This window comes from Capra hircus (genome assembly GCF_001704415.2).
Source record: "Capra hircus breed San Clemente chromosome X unlocalized genomic scaffold, ASM170441v1, whole genome shotgun sequence".
Lineage (NCBI taxonomy): Eukaryota > Metazoa > Chordata > Mammalia > Artiodactyla > Bovidae > Capra > Capra hircus.
The window spans coordinates 33,749,326-33,773,403 of NW_017189516.1; the positions used below are offsets into that span (position 1 = coordinate 33,749,326).

At 41.5% G+C, this 24,078-nt stretch overlaps 1 pseudogene; it reads right to left on the bottom strand.

Annotated features, from left to right (window-relative positions):
- Positions 1 to 15,403, bottom strand: part of LOC102186757 — a 29,802-nt pseudogene extending 14,399 nt beyond the window's left edge.
- Positions 15,404 to 24,078: the final 8,675 nt, after the last annotated feature.

Sequence of the window (24,078 nt, forward strand, 5' to 3'; positions counted from 1 at the left end):
AATCCACCACGGGTGTACATGTGTTCCCAAACGTGAACCCCCCTCCCACCTCCCTCCCCATAACATCTCTCTGGGTCATCCCTGTGCACCAGCCCCAAGTATGCTGTATCCTGCATCAGTGTGGGATGATTTGGGAGAATGGCAAAAGATTTTTAAAATAAATATAAGTCACTTAAAGGCAAAGAAGTTCATAATCTGTTATTGAGAGCTTCATTCTAAGAAAACTTTGTTCTCTTAACATAGAAAGTGAAAGTGAAGTTGCTCGGTCGCGTCTGACTCTTTGCAACCCCATGAACTGGGGCCTACCAGGCTCCTCCGTCCATGGGATTTTCCAGGCAAGAGTACTGGAGTGGGTTGCCATTTCCTTCTTCAAGGGATCTTCCTGACCCAGGGATCGAACTCAGGTCTCCCGCATTGTAGGCAGATGCTTTATCATCTGAGCCAACAGGGAAGTCCCTCTTAACAGAGAGAGTAGACTAAATTCCAGTCTGTTACCAGTTTACCAGATAACAAACAAAGAAAATTTGTTTATTGCTTAATCTTAGAAAAGTCTTTTCCATAAATCTTGACGTAGTAATATTCTTGCAAAGGCATCAGAAGGAAACCATAGAAGGCATGTTTAAAATCTGATTAAACTACAGTTGACAAAGTAACCTGGTCATTGCTGTGACTTGTAACATGATAACTAAAATTATAAGTGACAACATTTTACCAGGACACATCAGATTTTCATGAATTTCACATGATTTCTAGGATATCTGTATTAGTAACATCAACCATACAATATATATAACCTGAGAAGATTAATCACTCCTCTAACTATATTTCCCATGTAACTTAACATGTCAAATGAACTCAGGTAGTTTAATAGCTCTTTGGGATGTCTCAGGGGCCCTCTGAGGCATCCCAAAGTCAGTTAGAAGTCAAGTTATTTAGGAAGTTTTGTCAATAAATATCAATAAATATCAGATAGAATCATATAGATCACTGTGAAACAATATACTAACTTAGCCACAGTAACAAAGAAGATTTCAAAGGTAAACATAAAATAGATCACTTCAGAGGTAAAGAAGCTTAAAATCCATTACCAAAGGCAGTTTGACATCTCAAAATTTGTATTTATGCACAAATCTCTTCCCTTGGGGTCCATTTTCCATAAAACCTTCTTATCACTTTCTGTACCCATTACTTTGTTCTCCCATCTTGAAACAGCCACCTGTAAGTCAGACTTACTTCCTTTTCCCTTCATAAAATGTAATTTCATTCCTCATACCTTCTTTACTGAAAACACACATCATACTTTCCTTAAGCAACCAAGAACTGACCTTTGTATTAACATTCTATAGATTGGTGAGCATAAATACCTGTGACAATTAAAAAAAAATTCTATAGAACATCTCAGGATGGCATCAAACATTATTCATTAATAGTCCAGAATGTTAGTTTCTCTGTAAGAGGAAGTTAGTGTTCAGTAATGAATGTTTCAGAATCTTATTTTATTTGGAAATGACCTAGCTATTCAATAAACTTCTGTAACTTAGTTTGGCACAACCCTAGAAATTCAGGTTACCAAAATCTAGAGAGACTATTTTAAACAGACATTTCTAACATATAATTATTCTTAATAGAGTTTACCTAAAAGCTCATATCTCATTTACAATTTTTTGAAGTTTCTTCACTCGAGGTACTTTCCTTGCTGACAAACTTGTAACAGATATAACAATATAACAGTGTTTAACTTATAATAAACCTCGGCACAATGAAAATATTATGCTTAATGTTAATGACTCTTAGACATGTCTATATTAGATTAGCAAACAAACATTAATACTAGATATTTAATATTGACTATTTCCCCAGTCCATGTGAATCTTAAATTCATTTAGGTTAATTTCTCTTATATTTAGAATTGTCTGATTTGTAAGCACTTACTTTTCTTTAGGCCAATTAAATTAGAACTCATTTTTAACTTCAGCAATATTATTTAAAAAAAGACACATACATACTGAGACATACATAAGGAAATTCTGAGTCCTTTCCCTGCTTTTGGCAAAAGCTAGTGTGCCACTCAGAAGCCATTTTTTGGGGGTCCTCCATTTGTATTGGGGCCAGGCCTTTGGCAGGGTCAAAATTTTCCAGTTTCTGAGAATATAGCCAAGGGATGAGTCTGAGAGAGGCTCCTGTGATGTACCAGAACCCACTCTTAGCCTACCTGCCATAGAATGGGGGTACTAAGAGTCACCGGCTGACGGAAAGGCGTCCCTTTTGTCCCTGTGATCTGTCTGTGTGACTAATGGCACAAATATGGTCTACTGTCCCAACAGTCACATCCGACAGTGAGAGGTGATCCCTGAGAACTGTGTGGCTGAGGCACATGTAACCCAGGCAAAGAAAGACAGAGCTAAGGCACCATGTGACCCAGGCAGAGAAAGACAGAGTTCCTGGGAGCAACCAGGTGTCTTACCGTTTGGCAATTCCCTGAAACGTGGAAGGCACTCTTGGGATGCCTCAGAGGCTACACCTGTAAGTCAGTCTGTACTGAAAGGGAAAGAAGTGAAAGTGACAGGGAAGAAGGCTGAGTAATCTGCCTTACAATCCTATTGGGGAGGTGGTGGCCAGGGGACAATGGTCTCTGTTTTGCTTTAACCGCTATGTGCCTGACACAGTGCATGGAAGTTGTCTTACTGGGGGTGGATGCTTTTGTGGCCTAATTCATTCCGTGTCCCCCTTATCCTCACATGGGAGTCTTCATGTGGCAGGCGCCCTAATGGCTTTTAAGTGCCTGACCCATGCCCACACAATGTTGGTTGGACGAGTCCTCAGTTGGAAAGAAGACAAAGGAGAGACCCTCAGCCATTCAAGTGGCAGCTACTGGGGCTCAGTGAACAGTGGAGCCTTTGGAACACACCAGAGGGTAACCCTCGCCAGAGTTCCTCAGTTGCTTCCACTGCACTTGTCTCTTCACAGAGGGTCCCTATGAAAAAGGTGAAGCGAGGGGGTGGGGGAAGAGACCCCAAGTTCCCTGTACAGGCTACCAAAAATCTCATGGTCCAGGTGTGGGTTGGAAAAGAATTTCCAGACATGAGACAGAATGATATGGAAATAAAGTTTATTAGAGTGGGAGGCGTTGTTAGAACAGTGGGCCAGCTCAAGGGAGAACTGACATTGAATGAGGGTCATTAGTCCACTTTTATACCCAGGGTACGAGGAGTGGGATAGGGTCTTGCAGGTCATTTGCTGATTGGATGAGGCATGTGCTCCCTCTGGGGTAGGAGGGGAGACAGGTTATACTGTTCCATTAATAGTTACAACATGGGGGAGGGAAGGATGATAAGTGAAGTCACTCAGTCATGTCCGACTCTTGGCGACACCATGGACTGTAGCCTACCAGGCTCCTCTGTCCACGGGATTTTCCAGGCAAGAGTACTGGAGTGGATTGCCATTTCCTTCTCCAGGGGATCTTCCCGACCCAGGGTTCGAACTCAGGTATCCCACATTGTAGACAGACACTTTACTGTCTGGATAATACCATACCGAAAGATGATAAGGGTCTGGTTTTTCCATTCCTGCATTCCAAGACCCTCCTTGGTTTTATCTGCTCTTTCATCCTTGGGTCACCATACAAACAATGGCAGGAAGTGATGGGCAGGCAACCTGTTGCCAGAGAGGAGTGGGCAGAATGGTACTCCTTCTCTAGGTGTTCCCGATGTAGTGCCCTTGGAACACTATCATTGTATAATTTCCATTGGCATTAGCCCTGGTCTTGGAGCAAAAGGCCTATGGGAGAGGAAAAGAGATATGAGATACATAAATAAATTCTGTGATCTAAAAGTGTGGTAAATACATATACTTGACCTTTATTGTGCTCTATTTCAGTCTCCTTATGAACGAGGCTTTGGGACAGAAGGTAAAGATATATCACTTGGGATTTTCCGACACATAAATGGCAGCAGGCAAGGCTTCAGCCAGCCTTCAGGTCCTCTAGGCAATCCAATTCTCTGAGGCCTAGCCAGTCATACTGTGAATCACACACACACACACAGGAACAATGCCAGCTACTACCTACTTTTGTTAACACCTCCAAATTATAGTTCTTATACTGATATTTAACATTCTTTAATCACATTATAAATAATCACTCCCAGTCATGTATTTTCAAGAAGAAAATGTTTTCCTCTACGATGTTTGTCACAGATAGTTGGGGGTCTGAGAATAAACAGAGTAGAGAGATTAACAGGAGAAAAGACAAGGTTCATAAAGTTTATTTACACGTGCACAAGGGGATTTCTCAGTAATGAGTAATTTTGATGAACAACCAGAGGTAAAGGTACATATGCCACTTTAACAAATGTTTGGGGTAGGGCTGTTGGACTTTTTGATGCTAATGCACAGCTCAATTCCCATTTCCCAGTGATAAAAGATAGTCTTGCCCTGTTCAGGAAACTGCCTGGGAGTGGGCGGAGAGGTATGGCAATAGCAGCTGTATTTTGGGGAGACTCTGCTAAAGTTTAAATGATGCTCCTTTAAGGAGTGATGGTTATTAAGATTTTCAGTTTAAAGTAATTTCCATAGCACTTCAGTTCAGTTCAGTCACTCAATCGTGTCCAACTCTTTGCGGACCCCATGAATCGCAGCACGCCAGGCCTCCCTGTCCATCACTAGCTCCCGGAGTTCACTCAGACTCACGTCCATCGAGTCGGTGATGCCATCCAGCCATCTCATGCTCTGTCATCCCCTCTTCTTCCTGCCCCCAATCCCTCCCAACATCAGAGTATTTTCCAGTGAGTCAACTCTTCGCATGAGGTGGCCAAAGTACTGGAGTTTCAGCTTTAGCATCATTCCTTCCAAAGAAATCCCAGGGCTGATCTCCTTCAGAATAGACTGGTTGGATCTCCTTGCAGTCCAAGGGATTCTCAAGAGTCTTCTCCAACACCACAGTTCAAAAACATCAATTCTTTGGCGCTCAGCTTTCTTCACAGTCCAACTCTCACATCCATACATGACCACAGGAAAAACCATAGCTTTGACTAGATGGACCTTAGTCAGCAAAGTAATGTCTCTGCTTTTGAATATGCTATCTAGGTTGGTCATAACTTTTCTTCCAAGGAGCGTCTTTTAATTTCATGGCTGCAGTCACCATCTGCAGTGATTTTGGAGCCCCCAAAAATAAAGTCTGACACTGTTTCCACTGTTTCCGTATCTATTTCCCATGAAGTGATGGGACCGGATGCCATGATCTTCATTTTCTGAATGTTGAGCTTTAAGCCAACTTTTTCACTCTCCTCTTTCACTTTCATCAAGAGGCTTTTTAGGTCCTCTTCACTTTCTGCCCTAAGGGTGGTGTCATCAGCATATCTGAGGTTATTGATATTTCTCCCAGCAATCTTGATTCCAGCTTAGTGGACTATTAATCCCCCATATTTCCTGCATCTGAAACTTCTCTAAATGTTTCACAAACTGCCAGATGAAATGCTGTGGAGAAAAGACTTGAGTTAGAAGTCTGGAAGCAAGAGATCTGTAAAGGGCAAGATGCATAAAATTGAATGAATTTGGTCAAAAGATACAAACTTCTGTTCCCGAGTCCAAGCTCACTCTACTCGCCACATGATAAGCCAATGAATCTAAGAGACAAGATGTTGAGGCAAGGAAGAGACTTTAATTGGGGAGCCTGCAGACTGAGAAGATGGCAGGCTAGTGCCTCAAAATCACCATCTTATTGTGGTCAGGATGCCAGGTTCTTTTATATATCAGAAGAAAGAAGCAATGAGAAGCTAAAGTCAAAAGGCAGACTAGAGAGGGAGAGGCAGTGGGGAATTAAAGTGAAAGGGTCTTCAGTCTTGCAAAACATCTCCAAGAGAATGGCAAGCCTTTGGAAGGGGTATGTTTATCTCTCCTGTTCACAAGTGGGTGGGAACAAATTATTGCTCCCTGAGCTGAACAAAGGCACTTTAGTTTCCAGTCACACAGAGGGCAAGGTCCTCCAGGCAAGCCATTGAGTATGATTGTAATAATAAAGGCGACCAAAAGCAAGTCAAAGAAACAGTTTCCAACATGGAGTCAGAATTGGCTTTCTCCCTACAACACTTCTAGCTATAAGATAAATAAATACTAGGGATGAACAACATGATACATATAATGGACACTGCTGAATGTTATGTGTGAAAGTTGTTCAGTGAAAGTGAAAGTGTGAAAGTGTTAGTCGCTCAGTCATGTCTAACTCTTTACAACCCCATGAACGGTAGCCCACCAGGCTCTTCTGTCCATGGAATTTTCCAGGTAAGAATACTGGAGTGGGTTGCCATTTCCTTCTTCAGGGAATCTTCTCAATCTAGGGATCAAACCCAGTCTCCTGCATTGCAGGCAGACTCTTTACTGTCTGAGCCACCCAGGGAAACCCTTACAGTGATGAAAAAAACTTATCTTTTTTTAGCTTTATTATATATCTATATGAGATCATGAATGTTCACTAAACTTATTGTGATAATCATTTCATGATATATGTGTGTCAAGTCATTATGCTGTACACCTTGAATGTATACAGTGCTGTATGTCAATGACAATCTCAAGAAAATTGGAAGAAAAAATAAGGATTATAATATATACAATAATATTAATTAGATAATGATTTAATTTTTAAAGGTGTGTTCTTATTTGTTTTGTGAAGAAGCATGGTATTGTTGTTAATAGGCTTTATAGTCAGACAAAGTTTGAACCCTACTTTCATGATTCTTACTTTGAGTATGCCTAATAATGCAAATGAATCTCAAGGGTATTATGTTTAGTTGTAAAAAGCCAATATCAAAAGTTTACATAGTGTATGATTCCATTTATATTACCTTCTCAAAAATACAATAACATAGAGATGAAGAACAGATTAATGGTTTCCATTGATACACAGGGAGTTATTGGGTTGAATTGGGCTATAAAGAGATAGCACACGGGAATTACTCTGTGGTGATGAAACATCGATAGTTCAGTTACTGATCCAAACTTGGGTCTGTTCATCCTCTTGCAGTAAAGCTAATCTACTGACACAGGGTTGTGGTGAAGGAAAGTGCAGTGTTTATTGTAAGGCCCGTACAAGGAATCCAGGAGAGCTAATGCTCAAAAAGCCTTAACTCCCCATTGAGTTTTAAGGAGGCCTTTTTAAAGGCAAGGTGAAAGAGGGAAGTCACTAGTATGCAGTCAACTCATGCACAGTTCTATGATTGGTTGATGGTAAGACAACAGGGTGGTTTCACAGGGGTTAACATCAATCCTCAGACTCCAATAAGTCTGGGGGCTAGATCCTCATGGTCATCAAGTAGTTAACTTCTTCCATTTGGTGGGAGTTTTAGCATCTGTCAAACAACTCAGGAAATGTACATCAGATTATGTAGGTACTCCAGAGAGGAGCTAAAGCAGAGGACATGAAGGGGTGGAGTCTGTCCAGGGATGGCCCCATACAGTTCTGCTCTGTTAGTTCTGTGTGTTCGTTGAGGTTGTCATTAAACTAATCTATATGTGGGTTCATACTGCCTGGAAACACACAGATATACTCATACACAAATGTGTGTAAAAAATGATGTACATGGAAAGTCTGTGGTCCAGTTAATGATATTTTACCAATGTAAATTTCCTTGATTTGGTATTACACTACAGTTATATAACATGTCATCCATTTGGAACAACAGTAGGGTAAGAGCTCACAGGATTGTACTATTTTTGCAATTTGCTTTGAGTCTCTTATGGGCTTCCCTGGTGGCTCAGTGGTAAAGAATCTGCCTGCCAATGCAGGAGACGCAAGAGACGCAGGTTTGATCCCTGGGTTGAGAAAATTCCTTAGAGAAGGAAATGACAACTCAGTCCAGTATTCTTGCTTAGGAAATCTGATGGACAGAGGAGCCTGCTGGGCTATAGTCCATGAGGTCACCAAGAGTCAGACACAACTTAGCAACTACACAAAAGATGAATCTATTGTACTTATTTTAAGTAAAGGTTTAAAAATGTGAGAACTATAAAACTATTGAAAGTTTTAATACTAAATGGATATTTTATGTGTTAATATTAAGTAATTATTGTTAATTTTTAGATATGATAGTGGTTATCATGGTTTTGAGTTTTGACTTTTAGAGATTAATAGGAAATATTTGCAGATGATCGGATGTCTGGGATGTTCTTCAAAATAATATAGAAGATAGGGAAGGGAGTGGGTATCTCAAGTAGGATTGGCCATGAGTGAATATGTATTCATACTGGATGATAAGTGTATGGAGATTAATTATTCTATTTCTGCACATATTTGTAGTTTTCCATAGAAAATAGAATCAACAAAATAGTGATTCCTTAAACATGGGGCTTCCAGGTGGCACTAGTGATAAAAATCCCACCTGCCCATGCAGGAGATATAAGAGACCTGGGTTCAATCCCTGGGTCAGGAAGATCCCCTGGAGAAGTACATGGCAACTCACTCCAGTATTCTTGCCTGGAAATCCTATGGACAGAGGAGCCTGGAAGGCTACAGTCCATAAGGGCCACAAAGACTTGGACACAACTGAAGCAACTTAGCCTGCATGAAAACATGTTTCAGTCTCAATTTTCCCCACATAAGCTTTTATCAAATTGCTTCACTTTAGACTAACTGCAGATATCATGTTTTCAGTCAATACCATATGCCAACTTATTGTCTCAAAGGCAACCTTCAGTTCTGCTGCCAGTGATTTAATTGTCATATCAGTACAGGGAAGCCAGGAACATACTTTGCTAATAAGGCCTCCTAAGTAGCTAATTTTAGAAATGTCCACTGTATATTAGATAAAATAAACATTATCTTAGCTTGCAAATGTATCTTTAAAGAGATTATTTAAGCCCATTAGAAGGCAGGTATATCCTCTTAACCAGCAAGTACAACATGATCATTTAAAATCAAATATCAGTACAGGCAGAGGACTATTTGCAACAAGGCTCCGTACATTTTATATTTTTATTACCTGAGTTGTAAGAACTCTCAAAAAGATGAAAAACAGAAGTTTTTTCTCAAGCTATATTCAACATCTTTCTTTATTTATAACAGTAATAATATATTTTTCTGGCCTTGGCACTGCCTAAATTACTGTCTTAACAGTTTTGTAATCACTTTGGCACTAAGAGTTGTATCTTGAAACATTTCTTTTGTGCCTATGCTACTGAAAATAGACACAGGCAATAGGTATCTTTTCAAAAAGATAACTTTCATCTTTTCATAAAGTTCTTAGTAGAATATATTTAGGAAATTTTATAGAGAAATTTTGCCAACCTGTGGAATCTACAAAACTGTATTTTCCTTTGCTATTAATAAACTGATAGTTTAGCAAACTTTTATCTTCATAGTTCATTTTATATTTATTATTTCAATTTGTTGGGGGAATGTGTAATTTCCTTGATTCTGTCTCGCTGCAGCAAAGATTTGAAACAACACACCAGTGTAACAGCTCAGTTACTAGTCAGAGTTTTGTTTGACAAGCAAAGAATAGTACACCCTTGAGGCATGAGGGCAGGCTGACCCCAACCTCAATTCCTCTTGTCTTCCTCCTTTTATACATTTGTCTCCCCACTCCCCGAGTCTGCCCTGTATCCCCCGAGGTTCTCACTCCTGTCCTCGGATTTTCTTTGTTTCTGTTTTCAAGGACTTTTCCCTTTCTTTGTCTTTTAGCCACCCCCATTTTGGACTCCTTTTTCCTATTCTAACTACCTGGCATTCCCCACTCAAGAGATGGGAGGCCCAATTCTTTGGGAATAGGAGTGTCGAGATCTCTCTGGCTACTTCCTGCTGAACTGGACAGCAAGGGGCGTTGGGCCTCCCCCTCTTGCTAGTCTCAAGCCCATAGTCCTTATAGTGCTGTCCATCTTAGGGTGAGTAGTATTTTCCATGGTTGGCTGTAGTTTTGTATATCCTTGTTGAACTGGCACTGCATGTTGTAACTTGTTGACCTGGGCAGAGACAAAACAGGTTAGACAATTGATAATACATGGAGCAATCATAAGCAGCATCAATATGGTGATAACAAGGATTAGTAGGGGCATTAGTTAACTCCAAATTCCCCCTTGCCAGGAATAGGATCCCCCAAAGAGAGATTGTAGGCACCCCGAGAACTCTCCAGCTCATTCTTTGAGATCCTATAAGATCTGAATGTTTTTAATACTTTCTTTAACTTAGCTGGAGGTATTTACCTAGAAACAACACGTCTCATTCAAGATAACTCAAGTCCCTCCTTGTTCAGGGATCAGGAGATCTGTCTCCCTGAGAAATCTTATTCCCAGAAACTTAATTTTGGGGGTGTTCATTAGAATGGCACTCATTTGTAGTCCTGAATAAGTATCTGAGATCTCCCAGGGGCTCACAGGTGTATTGAGTGTCCTCTTCTGTCTTCTTCCATGGCTTGACTCGTGAGTAGTGAATCCAGGAGTCATGTCCTGGTACCTTGACTGCTGTGGGGGTAGAAACTATTACGGGGTAGGGGCCCTTCCATGTGGGCTGGAGTTGAATCTTTGGAGACCCATCTTTCAGTTATTAGGACTTGAGTCCATGGAGCATATAATGGTGGCTCTTTAGAATCTTTTGGGTCCTGGTTGACCCCCCACAAGCATATATCTTGTTGGAATTGCCCGATGGTCATGTTATAAGATTGGAGGGTCTGAACCTCTGTATCTAGGAAGAGGTCATTGATATAAACAAAAGATCTCCCATATATCATCTCATAAGGACTAAGACCAACCTGTTCCTTAGGGGCAATATGGGTGCAGAGGAGAGCTATTGGTAAAGACCCAGGAGGTCTCCCAGGTTATCTTTTTTATTGCTGATTTTAAGAGTTGGTTGGCTCTTTCTACTATTCCTGAAGACTGAGGCCTCCAGGCCACAATGAAGATAAGTAATGCCCAATGCTTTAGAGACCCCTTGGGTGACTTTAGAAGTAAATGATGTCCTATTGTCACTTTGTAATGACCTGGGCAGACCAAATCTTGGAATAATTTCATGGAGCAGTTTTTTTACGACCTCCTCAGCCTTCTCAGTCCGGGTGGGAAAGCCTTTAATCCATCCTGTGAATGTATATATCATGACTAATAGGAACTTATATCCTTGAGAAACTGGCATCTGGGTGAAGTCCATCTGCCAGTTCTCTCCTGGGTAGGTCCCATGCTTTTGGACAGGCTGGGCTAGCTGGATTCTTCGAGCTCCTTGGGGGTTGTTTAATTGGCACGTGGGACAAGAGGAGACCACTTGCCTTATAGTCGTTTGGAGGCCTGTTCCTCTGAAGGACCTCTCTAGTAATCTTTGGAGGGCCTTTTCCCCTAAATGAGTGGTGGCATGTAAGGAGTTAACCAACTTCCATTGGAGGTTCCCAGGCAGAAAAAGGAGTCACTCATTTTGAAACCACCCCATATGATCTTCTTGAAAGCCCTCACTCTTAGCTTTAAGAGTCTCACTTTCAGTATATGAAGGAGTTTCTGGCAAATTAGTCTTTGGAACTAGGGTAGCAACCCCTATTAGGTCATTGTTCTGTAAAGCTGCTCTCTTAGATGCCTAATCAGCTGCTTGGTTCCTTCATGCCACTTACGTGCTTCCTTTTTGGTGTCCTTTACAATGGGAGACTGAAACCTCAGTGGGCAAATGGACTGCCTCTAAGAACCTAAGGATTTGATCACCGTATTTGATTGGGGACCTTTGGGTGGTCAAGTGGCCTCTTTCTTTCCAAATAGCAGCATGTGCATGTAGCATCAGAAAGGCATACTTGGAGTCAGTGTCAATGACTACTCTCTTTTCTTTTCCCAGCTCTAAAGATCAAGTCAGGGCTATGAGCTCAGCTTATTGGGCTGAAGTACCTGGTGGCAAAGGTTTAGCCTCTATGGTCTCAATATTGGAGACTACTGCATATCCAGTTCCTCTTTTTCTATCCAAGATAAAGCTGCTTCCATCAGTGTACCAGATTTCCTCAGGATTGGTCAGAGGATATTATGACAATCCCTCTTGGGTTTTGTCCAGTATTCCAAGGTTTCTAGGCAAGAGTGAAAGGGGAGAGAGGCCTTGGGGGTAGGCAGGAGGGTAGCTGGGTTAAGAACCTCACAAGAGGATATAGTCAAGCCTGATTTTCCATCAGCACTACTTGATATCTGAGGATCTTTTGATCAGACATCCATAAGTGGCCCCTCCTATTCAGGAGTTGTTTCACCTGGTGTCTGGTAAAAAGTTTGCCCCCAAAAGAGAGTTTTAAAGCAACTTCTATCAGGACTACAATAGCTGCATGATTTCAAAGGCAGGGAAAGATCTCTTCCCAATAAGGGAGTAGGACAGTCAAGGACCACCAGGCACTGGTAGGAAAATATTTGTCCCTCCCAGCAACAAAGAAATACTCAGGTGAATCTTTTGGTAATTGTTTTTCCTGTAGTACCCCAAATGGTACAGGTTTAGAAGGAGAAGGCTCAGGGGTAGGAAGTCATAACAGAGTAGATAGCCCCTCTGTCAACCAAGACATTTTTGGACCTACCTGCCACATCCAGTTGCACCCTTGGCTCCAGCCCCAGGATGGTTATCTGTGACAGGCAGGCTGGCTGGAGTGGGTCACTTAAGTCCTGTTGAACCATCATGAGGAAAGGCTTGGCACTTGACCTTGAGGCTCTTGGGTTCCGAGGGCAGAGTGCCACCCAGTGTTCCAATTGATGGCATTTGTAGCAAGCCGTTTTAGGAGACTTGTCACGGTTTGGACACTCTTTGGCCCAATGTCCCGTCTGTCTACAGATTAGGCATTTGCTTGTCATTCAAGGACTCGGGGTTTGCCATAGGGTTTCCCTGGAGGACGGTCAGCATCTGAGCATGCCTTGTCTCCTTTTCTCCCTTTCCTGGGCCTTGGTCTCCCTCTCCTATTCTCTGTTGTAAAAGGTATTGGTGGCTGTCTAGACCATCTCATCTAAAGAGGCAGGGTCCTGCTGCTGTAGCTGTTGTAACTTTATCCTAATGTCTGATGCACATTGGGACAGGAATTTGTCCTTTAAAATCACCTGTCCCTCATAAGAGTCTAAGTCCAAATTGGTAAACTTTTGGAGGGCCTCTTTTAGACTTTCCAGAAAGGCAGTGGGGTTCTCACTGGGCTCCTGAGTTACTGTTGAGACTGGGCACAGTCCCACAACTAATAGGCTTCCTTCTATTTCCATGGGTGGACTTCCTTAGAGGTGAGACTCTTTGAAGCTTATTCTATCCAGTACTATTGCAACCTGGGAGCCAGGCGTCCCTGGGTCAGGGTACAGATCCCCAGGCAGGCTGAAGCATGACAGCCTCCTGGAGATCAAATCCCTGGGCAGGTCAAGGCAGGTTGGCCTCCCAAAAATTGGATCTCTGGGCAGGTTGAGGGATGTTGACCTCCTGGGACCCCTGGACTGGCAGATCCCTGAGCAGGTTGAGGTGTGACAACCTCCTGAGGAGCAGATCCCTAGGAAGGTTGACCTCCTGGGACCCTGGACTGGAGTTGGGTGTCCCCAAGGTCTCCAGCATGACCAGTGCTGAGCAGGATTAAGGGGCTGTAATCTAAACTCATTGTTGGTTTGTCCACTGCAGATGGGAATATATACCATGATGTAAAGCAACCCAAGCCTGTGCCCTGAGACTGGGAACCTGGTGAAACAGGCATAAGCCTTATCCTCTTATTGTTCTGAGGGAGTGTAAGTCACTGGTTTCCTCCCCTAGTCTTCCATAAAAGCAGTTTAAGGTGTTTCCAATGGTAAACATTTCATTGTCATTGACCCACTTTAGGTAATAACAGAAGTAATGACGAAGGAGTGGGTTATCTGGCCCTGTTAGGGACATTAAGAGTATTTTAATAATAAGCAGGGTGGAGCAATGCTGCCTACAAGGGGACGGGGTCCTGGTTGTAGGAGTTAGTCAGTGGCTTAAGGACAAATTGATAAGAGGCAACAGACCAGATGTTCCATAAAAGTGGAGTGGAAATTTGATCCAGGGGTATGTTTGTAACTTTAGGAGAAGGGTGGTAAAGTTTGGGACCCAAACAGCCTGCAGGGCTAACTCCCAAAGTGGCAACCATTATCCCAGGAAGCCTAATTGCCCTTGAAGGGATGCCATCAACAGATGGACTTCTATCAGGTATTGTGTGCCTATCACTGGCCCTAGGGCATTCAATGAGAGATGCTGTTGATGCACATATTGTAGGAAACATGGAAGATGAAGGCTTGAATATCCAGACAGATTGGATATTATATAGCATTTCTCTCCCAAAGGCCAGCTATTTTCTGGTTATCCCTCCAGAAGATTGTAGAGGCAACATTGTGGGCTCAGGAAAAGAGCATGAGACAGGAGGGAAGGGGGCAGGGCACAACTTTTGAAAGAATGACATAGCCCAAGGGCATAACATAAACCAATTAAAATCAAATGGGTCCAGGATGACAGACAAGTCAAATTCAACGAAACCTTGATCCTTAGTCTGCAAGCTAAATGACACACTCAGAGGCACCATGACAGTTCCAAGGCACTATGAAAAGACCAAGGAGTGGGTGGTTCCCTAATTGTTGGAATGATCCTCCCACTCATTAGCATATGAAATCACAAAGCCCAGGAAAACTAACCACACCACATTCCATGGCCACCACACTCACCCCCTGTGATGGCCCACACCCTGTGGACTGTGCTTCTCTCTGAAACTGAACAAATCTACCTGTTACCTATCGCTGTGTCTCCCACTGAATTTTTTGCAATGAGACATCAAGAGCTTGAGCTTCATTAGGTCCTGAAGCCAGGCAACATGGGTTTTAGCCAGTCTCAAGTCCTGGGAGAGAGAAGCTGAAGGATGGGAGGAAAAAGCAGTGAGAAAAATGTGCTAAGGAATCCCCTTCATAACCTGCTGGAAAATCTGCTAAATACCTGACCTATGCTCACAGTTTTCATTGGCCTGATCCTTGGCACAAAGAAGATTAAGGACAGAATAACCCCCATCCACTTGGGCAACAGCTACTAGAGCACAGAAGATAGTGGAGCCTTCAGGACAGACTGAGGAGTTGCCTTTCCAGAGTTCCTCAATTGCACCCACTGCCACTCACCTGTTCACCGGGGGTATTTGAGGAAACAAGAAATGAGAGATTTAAAGGAATTAAGATCTTGTTAGCCATATGGCCTTCCAGCCATAGGAGCGAGGACCTCCTACCTTAACCGGAGGTCTTCTGGAATCTGAGAATGAGCTGTGTGAACTTTCCACTGAGTTGTTTTTGTTGTCCCAGTTTCCAGCATGGTGGAGCTTTTGTCACTTCCCCTGTGCTGGGTTTTTTCATGGTCAGCTTCCACCATGGGAGCTTTCACCGAGCTGGGCTTCTGCTGTGCTTGGCTTCTGCCTTGTGGGGGCAGAGCCGAGATTGTTTCAGCCAGGTTAAATCCTAGAAACGGCACCATATATGTTGGGGAATTGAGTAATTCCCTTGATTCTGTCTTGCTGCAGCAAAAATTTGAAGTGACAGATGGACCAGTGTTGCAGCTCCATGTTACAGCTCTGTTTTAATTTGGCAAGCAAAGGAAAATACATCCTCAAGGCATGAGGGCAGGCTGACCCAAAAGACTAGAAGAGAACAGAAGCCTCCAGCTCAATTTTGACTCCTCTTTTTATATGTTTTTTCTCCTCCCCCTGAGCCTGCCCTATGTAAATTAGGCTAGCCAGGAGGGCTGTTTGTTTTACCTGAGGTTCTCACTCTTGTCCTAGGACGTTCCTTTGTTCTATTTTCACGGGGCTTTTCCCTTCTTTTTCTTTTAGCCACCACCGTTCTGGACTCCTTTTTCCTATTGTAACTACCTAACAGATTCAAAACAATTTAATCTTATATTTAATTTTTCTCAACTGTTCAGGCTCAGTTTTTTTGTTTATAATACTCTGTGCTTTAAAAAAAGATTCAAAAATATCTATCTCAAATCACCTATACATAATAAAGTTCTTGAAAACTCATTATAGCAAGATAATGTCTTAATATTAAAACTTTTCACCTAGTTTGTTTAATGCTTTTGGTGACATCAAACATCCTTGGCTATTGCCTATATAGAAGGCCCCTGTATTAATAATTTTGCTTTATATTTCCTATTTTACATTCAAGGTTTAAAACCCACATTGATGAGAGTCCCTTCAGTGTCAAATGGAAGAAGTTCTCCAACCTGAGACTACCAAAACTCCAGATTGCTGCCAGGTAGGAAGTTTGTGGTGAATTGCTCAACATGACTAGAAAAAAAGTGTAAATATTGACCTATTAAATTTGATCATTACCCTCTTCTGTTTGTGAGACCTTGATGACTGAAGACTGTATCCTGTTGCAATAGCACAGCCATGCAGCTATTAGCCTGATGCTTCTGACCGATGCCAAAAATTTGGCATCCGTAGATGCTGGTTTGAATCTCAGAGATGGAGTTTAAGGTGAAGTTGAAAAGAATAGCTATATTGCCTTGCCAGGCAAAGAGGGGACACGTGCCTTCAAAACTGTGTGTCCTGAGCCAGGGGGATTTGGTGAGTTTTATAGCAGTGGTTCCAGGGTGGGGTTGTGGATAAAGGATCAGAGTGTGTAAGGTTTACATTTCTTTAATCTAACCTCAAGTGGTCTCCTGATGAGCTTCTGAGGTGCTCAGTGTTATCAAACTGTGACCTTCTTTCTGGAATGAAGAATGCTTCATCAAGTAGTTAATATCTTCCATTTGTTGGGGGTTTTGGTTCTACAGAAGAGCTCAAAGATATTGTTATGTCTATACCTTGAGATGGAACCAGGATCCTTCCCCAAGGCTGCACTATTGTTTCTCCCTTGTGTTACTCCTCTCACATACACTCACTTCCCTGATTAATAACTGTTTGAACCTGCCCTTTGGAACTCAGGGAAGGTCATGGAGACTTGACGCTTATTCTCTGTAAAGAAGAAATGGGAGACACAGAAACAATTCCATGCCCAGTAGCTCCACAGGATCCTGTTCAGTTTCATATGGAATACTCACAGAATAATAATCAGAAGGAATTTTATAAATTACTGAAAAGTTTTATTCCCAAAGTAATAAAATGGAATCCTAAAGATTTTTTTCCCATATTTATAGTGTACAAAGGAAAAACTAGCCATAAAAAAAGGGAAGAGCTCAATGTCCTAAATGAAAATTCAGTCATTTGTAAATTTGTATATCAAATGACTGACCAGAACAGCTGTCATAGCATTGCCAAACACAAGTTCCTGTGCCCAGCACACAGTGAGGCCAAACAATTGGAAACATTCACATTTGGAGTAGAGAAAGGTTTATGGCAGGGTCAAGCAAGGAGAATGGGTGGGTTATGCTCAAAAACCCCCAGCTCCCCAATGGTTCTGAGGGATAAGCTTCCATGGTCAAAATTTGGGATGGGGGCTACAGGGTGTGTGACTTTCTTCTGATTCACTGGTGGTGAGATAACAGGGTGGTGCTCCAGGAATCTTGAAGTCAGCTTGAAGTTACATCCTCCATCAGGGTAGAGGGCTTAGTTTCTGTTCAGTTCAGTTGCTCAGTCATGTCCAACTCTTTGTGACCCCATGAATCACAACTCGCCAGGCCTCCCTGTCCATCACCAACTCGCAGAGTTCATTCAAACTCACGTCCATTGAGATGGCCATCCAGCCATCTCATCCTCTGTCATCCCCTTCTCCTCCTGCCCCCAATCCTTCCCAGCAACAGGGTCTTTTCCAATGAGTCAACTCTTCGCATGAGGTGGCCAAAGTTTTGGAGTTTCAGCTTCAGCATGAGTCCTTCCAATGAACACCCAGGACTGATCTCCTTTAGGATGGACTGATTGGATGTCCTTGCAGTACAAGGGTTGTAGAAGAACTCAAAAATATAATGTTATGTATCAGTATATTCCTTAAGGAAGAACCAAGATCCTGCTTTAATGGCTACACTATAATTTCTCAACTGCTTCTCTTTGTTTCTGCATTCCTTCCCTTCTCTAATTAGCAAATGCTTGAATTTGCCCTTTGGTACTCAGGGAAGGTCTTGAAGGCTAACTGAAGTATCTTTCCTACAAACAAGAAACCTGGGATATGGAAAGGGTTTATATCTAGGAAGTCCCCTAAGGGTTCTTCTTGGTTTCCATAAGATTCTTGTTTATACTACTGTGATATTTAACTTCCTTTCCATTTGCTGACTGAGATGGAAGCATTTTACAAGTTCCTTGAGTATTTTGGGGCCTGAAGATGGGTTTCAGTGATCTGAAATGAACTGAGTGACATTTAAGACTCAAGTAACCATCTTCATGCCAAGGTTCATTCTTTTGGGGATGAAGACTGTGAAAGAAGTTGAGGAACTTCTTGGTGGACTAAAACAAAGGAGGAGTATACTATGTGGGAGGTTGTACACCAAGGAATTTAAATTTCAAAGTGATGGATAGAAAGTCAATTACAGTTTTCTAAAATGGGCACAACAGTAAAACAGAAAAAGAGATGGGAAATTTATGTTGGGATTATTTTATCTACTGAGCAAGTGTATGTTGAGCATTGTGGCAGAGGTTTAAAGAGTGGACTGGATATCTATGGACTAGATTGGGACCCTAGTTCTATCAAGATGTGTGACTTCAGATCATTTACTTAATCTGTACCTCAGTTTTCTCATCTGTTACATAAATTTAATAACCCATGTAAAGTCATCACATCTGTGCTTAACATGTGAAAAGTATTAAGTATTAACCAGTATTACTATGGTCATTATTTTTGTTGTTGCTATTTTAACATTTCATTACCAATGCTAGGCAATGATGCATGATCTAATAAATGAGAGATGAATAAGACAGATTGCCATTCTCAAGAAGGTCAATCTAGTGCAGTATTTTAAATCAGTGAAATAGGTACTAAAAATCAGAGACATCACTTTGCCAACAAAAGTCCATATAGTCAAAGCTATGGTTTTTCCAGTAGTCATGTAGAATCCCCATGAACAAAGGAGCCTGGCAGGCTACAGTCCATGAGGTCACAAAAAGTCAAACACAACTGAGCAGCGAAGCACACACACATAGATGTGAGAGTTGAACCATAAAGAAGGCTGAACACTGAAGAATTGATGCTTTCGAACTGTGGTGCTAGAGAAGCCTCTTGAGAGTCCTTCGGACAGCAAGGAGATCAAACCAGTCAATCCCAAACGAAATCAACCCTGAATATTCATTGGAAGGGCTGGTGCTGAATTCAATTCAATCCAATTCTTTGGCTACCTGATGTGAAGAGCTGACTCATTGGAAAAGACGCTGATGGGATTGAGGTCAATAAGAGAAGGGGGCAACAAAGTGTGAGATGGCTGAATGGCATCCCTGACTCAGTGGATATGAGTTTGAGCAAACTCAGGGAGACAGTAAAAGACAGGGAAGCCTGGCATGTTGCAGTTTATGGGGTTGCAAACAGTCAGACACAACTTGGCAACTGAACAACAACTACAAAAGGCAAATGACCATAAAAATATCTTATATACCTTTCTAAAATATAGTTCAGTTCAGTCGCTCAGTCATGTCCAACTCTTTGTGACCACACGAATCGCAGCACACCAGGCCTCCCTATCCATCACCAACTCCCAGAGTTCACTCAGACTCATGTCCATCAAGTCAGTGATGCCATCCAGCCATCTCATCCTCTGTCATCCCCTTCTCCTCCTGCCCCTAATCCCTCCCAGCATCAGGGTATTTTCCAATGAGTCAACTCTTCGCATGAGGTGGCCAAAGTTTTGGAGTTTCAGCTTCAGCATCAGTCCTTCCAATGAAGACTCAGGACTGATCTCCTTTAGGATGGACTGGTTGGATCTCCTTGCAGTCCAAGGGACTCTCAAGAGTCTTCTCCAACAACACAGTTCAAAAGCATCAATTCTTCGGTGCTCAGCTGTCTTCACAGTCCAACTCTCACATCCATACATGAGCACTAGAAAAACCATAGCTTTGACTAGACGGACCTTTGTTGGCAAAGTAATGTCTCTGCTTTTGAATATGCTATCTAGGTTGGTCATAACTTTCCTTCCAAGGAATAAGTGTCTTTTAATTTCATGGCTGCAATCACCATCTGAAGTGATTTTGGAGCCCCCAAAAATAAAGTCTGACATTGCTTCCACTGTTTCTCCATCTATCTCCCATGAAGTGATGGGACCAGATGCCATGATCTTAGTTTTCTGAATGTTTAGCTTTAGGCCAGCTTTTTCACTCTCCACTTTCACTTTCATCAAGAGGCTCTTTAGTTCTTCTTCACTTTCTGCTGTAAGGGTGATGTCATCTGCATATCTGAGGTTATTGATATTTCTTCCGGCAATCTTGATTCCAGCTTGTGCTTCTTCCAGTCCAGCGTTTCTCATGATGCATAGAAGTTAAATAAGCAGGGTCACAATATGCATCCTTGACGTATTCCTTTTCCTATTTGGAATCAGTCTGTTGTTCCATGTCCAGTTCTCACTGTTGCTTCCTGACCTGCATATAGTTTTCTCAAGAGGCAGGTCAGGTGGTCTGGTATTCCCATCTCTTTCAGAATTTTCCACAGTTTATTGTGATCCACACAGTCAAAGGCTTTGGCATAGTCAATAAAGCAGAAATAGATGTTTTTTTCTGGAACTCTCTTGCTTTTTTGATGATCCAGCGGATGTTGGCAACTTGATCTCTGGTTCCTCTGCCTCTTGTAAAACCAGCTTGAACATCTGGAAGTTCACGGTTCATGTATTGCTGAAGCCTGGCTTGGAGAGTTTTGAGCAGTACTTTACTAGAGTATGACATGAGTGTGATTGTGGGGTAGTTTGAGCATTATTAAGAGATAAATATAAGGTATATAAAATATGAGTTGTTGCTATTAAAGTTGTAATAGAGAACCAATCAGAAGGTGCTATAATGTTTATTATGTGTTTTCTAGTTATCCATTAAGAACTGAGTTTGTGGCTTGGGTAACCCAATCATTTCTAGTATTCTGCTAGGATGTTTTCATAATCAGAGTGTAAGAAGTTTCCTGTCTCTGAACTGATTTCATTATCTGTGATTTCCAAACTTTTTACAGTCCAACAGAAAAATATGCAAAATATCCAAGAAGCTTAAGTAAATAAAATGTTAGCTACACAAAATTGGGAACTAAAAATTTCCATAGATCTAGTACATAAGTATTAGTGACATAAAAATTACAGATATCAGAACTATAATCAGATACCCATGGACTCTATAGCACATCACTATAATAGGCTCATGAATAATATGGCTTTTTTAAAATTAATAGTTTAAAAAATAACATGTTAATTTACATAAGGAAAAATAATTTTCCCTATACTTGTCTAGGTTCTTGGCTGACACACCATGTAATAAAAGATTAAAAAGAGAAAAACAGAAGTTTAATAACATGTATACCCCATATATACATGGGAGAGCCTCAAGCAAACTGATTAACTCTGAAATGGCTGAAGATACCAGCTTAAATACCATTTTTAGCTCCACATAAGAAAATTGGGGGAAGGAGTGGAAAGCCAGTTGTAGGAGGTCACCAGGAAAATCACAATAAACAAGGCTAATGTTGTTATGCAGATTTAAGGCCATGCCTTCTCCTTGGTAAGAGTTTCTAGAGTTTTAGAGTCACCCATTTCTCCCCGGTACAGAGAGGGAGACATGCTCACAAATGGACATTTCCTGGATAAATGTAAATATCACTTAGAAAATTGCAAGTTGTGCTTAGTTTTAGACCTTTTCCTGTATCTGCTGTGTGTGTGTGTGTTTTTAATAACCAAATTACGAGTAATATATTCTCTTCCCCTTCATTAATAAGGAAACTTTGTGTTATTTATAGCAGAAGTTTAAAATTTGGGATGATTCTAAACAGCAACTCTTTTTAGAAAAATGTGACTCATTCTTCTGTATTTCTTACAGAAGTTGAGGCACAGAAACCAAGTCTGGGATCTTGAGGAAAAAGTGTTTATGGTGTTAAAAAATGAAATTCAACTGAGTAAATTTGAAGATCTGACTTGCTTTATTCAATAATACATGAATCAGGAAACATTACATCTACCAAGTAGAAAAGTGCTCCAAGGAGCTCTATAAAATGAAGGTTTTTAGAAGGAGAATGGGAATGAGACAAAAGTAAAAATGAAAGAACTATTTCAAGCAAGGTTGTCTTCCTTTGGGGGAAGCATGAGAGTCTCTCATGCAGATTACCTTTCTAGCATTGATCAGGAAATTCCAGACTGATTGGCTTAAAATTCCTCTGTATAATAACTAAAACTACAATTACATGAAGTATTAAATTGTGATTTGCTGACATAGGGCTTAGCAGCACAAGTGACTCCATTGGAGGCTTGTGTCTTTTTTTTTTTTAAACAACGGACATCAGTGAGCTATGCAGCTAATTCTTGTTCTTCCTTGATACATTCTGAGATGTATATATATATATATTTTAAACAAAATCCAAACAGAACATTAAGGGTATGCCTGGAACTGAGGAAAAAACCATCATTGATGAATGGCTATATGCATGAATAATAAAAGTAATAGCCATCATTTATTAAACTTCTGTCACATCAGATTTCAATCAAGTCTCTTAAATGAACTTGGAGGAAAGCTTTAACTAGAAATAGGGGTGATTTAGACTGATTTCCAAGAGGGAGTAGGGCAGACAGAAACTTGTGGTTGAGAATTGTATTTCCTAGGGAAATAGAAGAAACTGCAGTTACTTCTCTCTTGATATAAGTGAGAGACTGGTAGATTGGTACACTTAGTCTCAGGCCAGATGTGATGGTTGTCTGCCCTTGAAATGCAGTAATATCTGCTGCTTGTGAAAGCAGTCATCACCACGTGGGGAGAAGTCACTAGCAGTGGTAGCACAGTGTTCCATGACTCTCTCCATTATCCAACTGAGGTTAGGCTACTTACTGCTAGAAAGCCAATGCTTAAGAGACAAGTGTTACATGGAAAGGAAAGTTTGCTTTATTTGTTTGCTTTATTTGCTCTATTCAGCAACCTGGGGCAATGTTAGACTTGTGTCCAAAACCCAACTCCAAAGTTTCTGTTCCACCATGGAAGTTTTCTAAAGGGAGAAGGGGGAAATTAATTGCACTTGATCATTGAGGGACATTGTTCAGTCGCTCAGTTGTGTCCTACTCTTTGCGACCCCATGGACTGCAGCACATCAGGTTTCCGTGTCCTTCACCATCTCCCGAAGTTTGCTCAAACTCAAGTCCATTGAGTTGGTGATGCCATCCAACCATCTCATCCTCTGTCGTCCTCTTCTCTTGCCTTCAGTCCTTCCCAGCATCAGAGTCTTTTCCAGTGAGTTGGGTTTTCACATCAGGTGGCCAGAGTTTTGGAGATTCAGCTTCAGCATCTGTCCTCCCAGTGAATATTCAGGACTGATTTTCTTTATAGGATTAACTGGCTTGAACTCTTTGCAGTCCAAGGGACTCTCAAGAGTCTTCTCCTGAATCACAGTTCAAAAGCCTCAGTTCTTCAGCACTCAGGCTTCTTTATGGTCCAACTCTCATATCCATGCATAGCTGCTGGGAGAACCATACCTTTGACTATACGGACCTTTGTTGGCAAAGTAATGTTTCTGCTTTTAAATATGTTGTCTATGTTTGTCATAGCTTTTCTTTCAAGGAGCACACATCTTTTTATTTCATGGCTACAATCACTGTCCGCAAAAGAGTCCAAGAAAATAAAATCTGTCACTGTTTCCATTGTTTCCTCATCTATTTGCCATGAAGTGATGGGACCAGATGCCATGATCTTAGTTTTTTGAATGTTGAGTTTTAAGCCAGCTTTTTCACTCTCCTGTTTTACTTTCATCAAGAGGCTCTTTAGTTCCTCTTCACTTCCTGCCATAAGGGTGGTGTCATCTGCATGTCTGAGGTTATTGATATTTCTCCTGGGAATCTTGATTTCAGCTTGAGCTTCCTCCAGCCCAGCATTTCACATGATGTAATCTACATATAAGTTAAATAAGCAGGGTGAAAATATACAGCCTTGACATACTCCTTTCCCAAATTTGGAACCAGTCTGCTGTTCCCTGTCCATTTCTAACTGTTGCTTTTTGACCTGCGTACAGGTTTCTCAGGAGACAGGTGATATGGTCTGGTATTCCTATTGCTTTAAGAATTTTTCA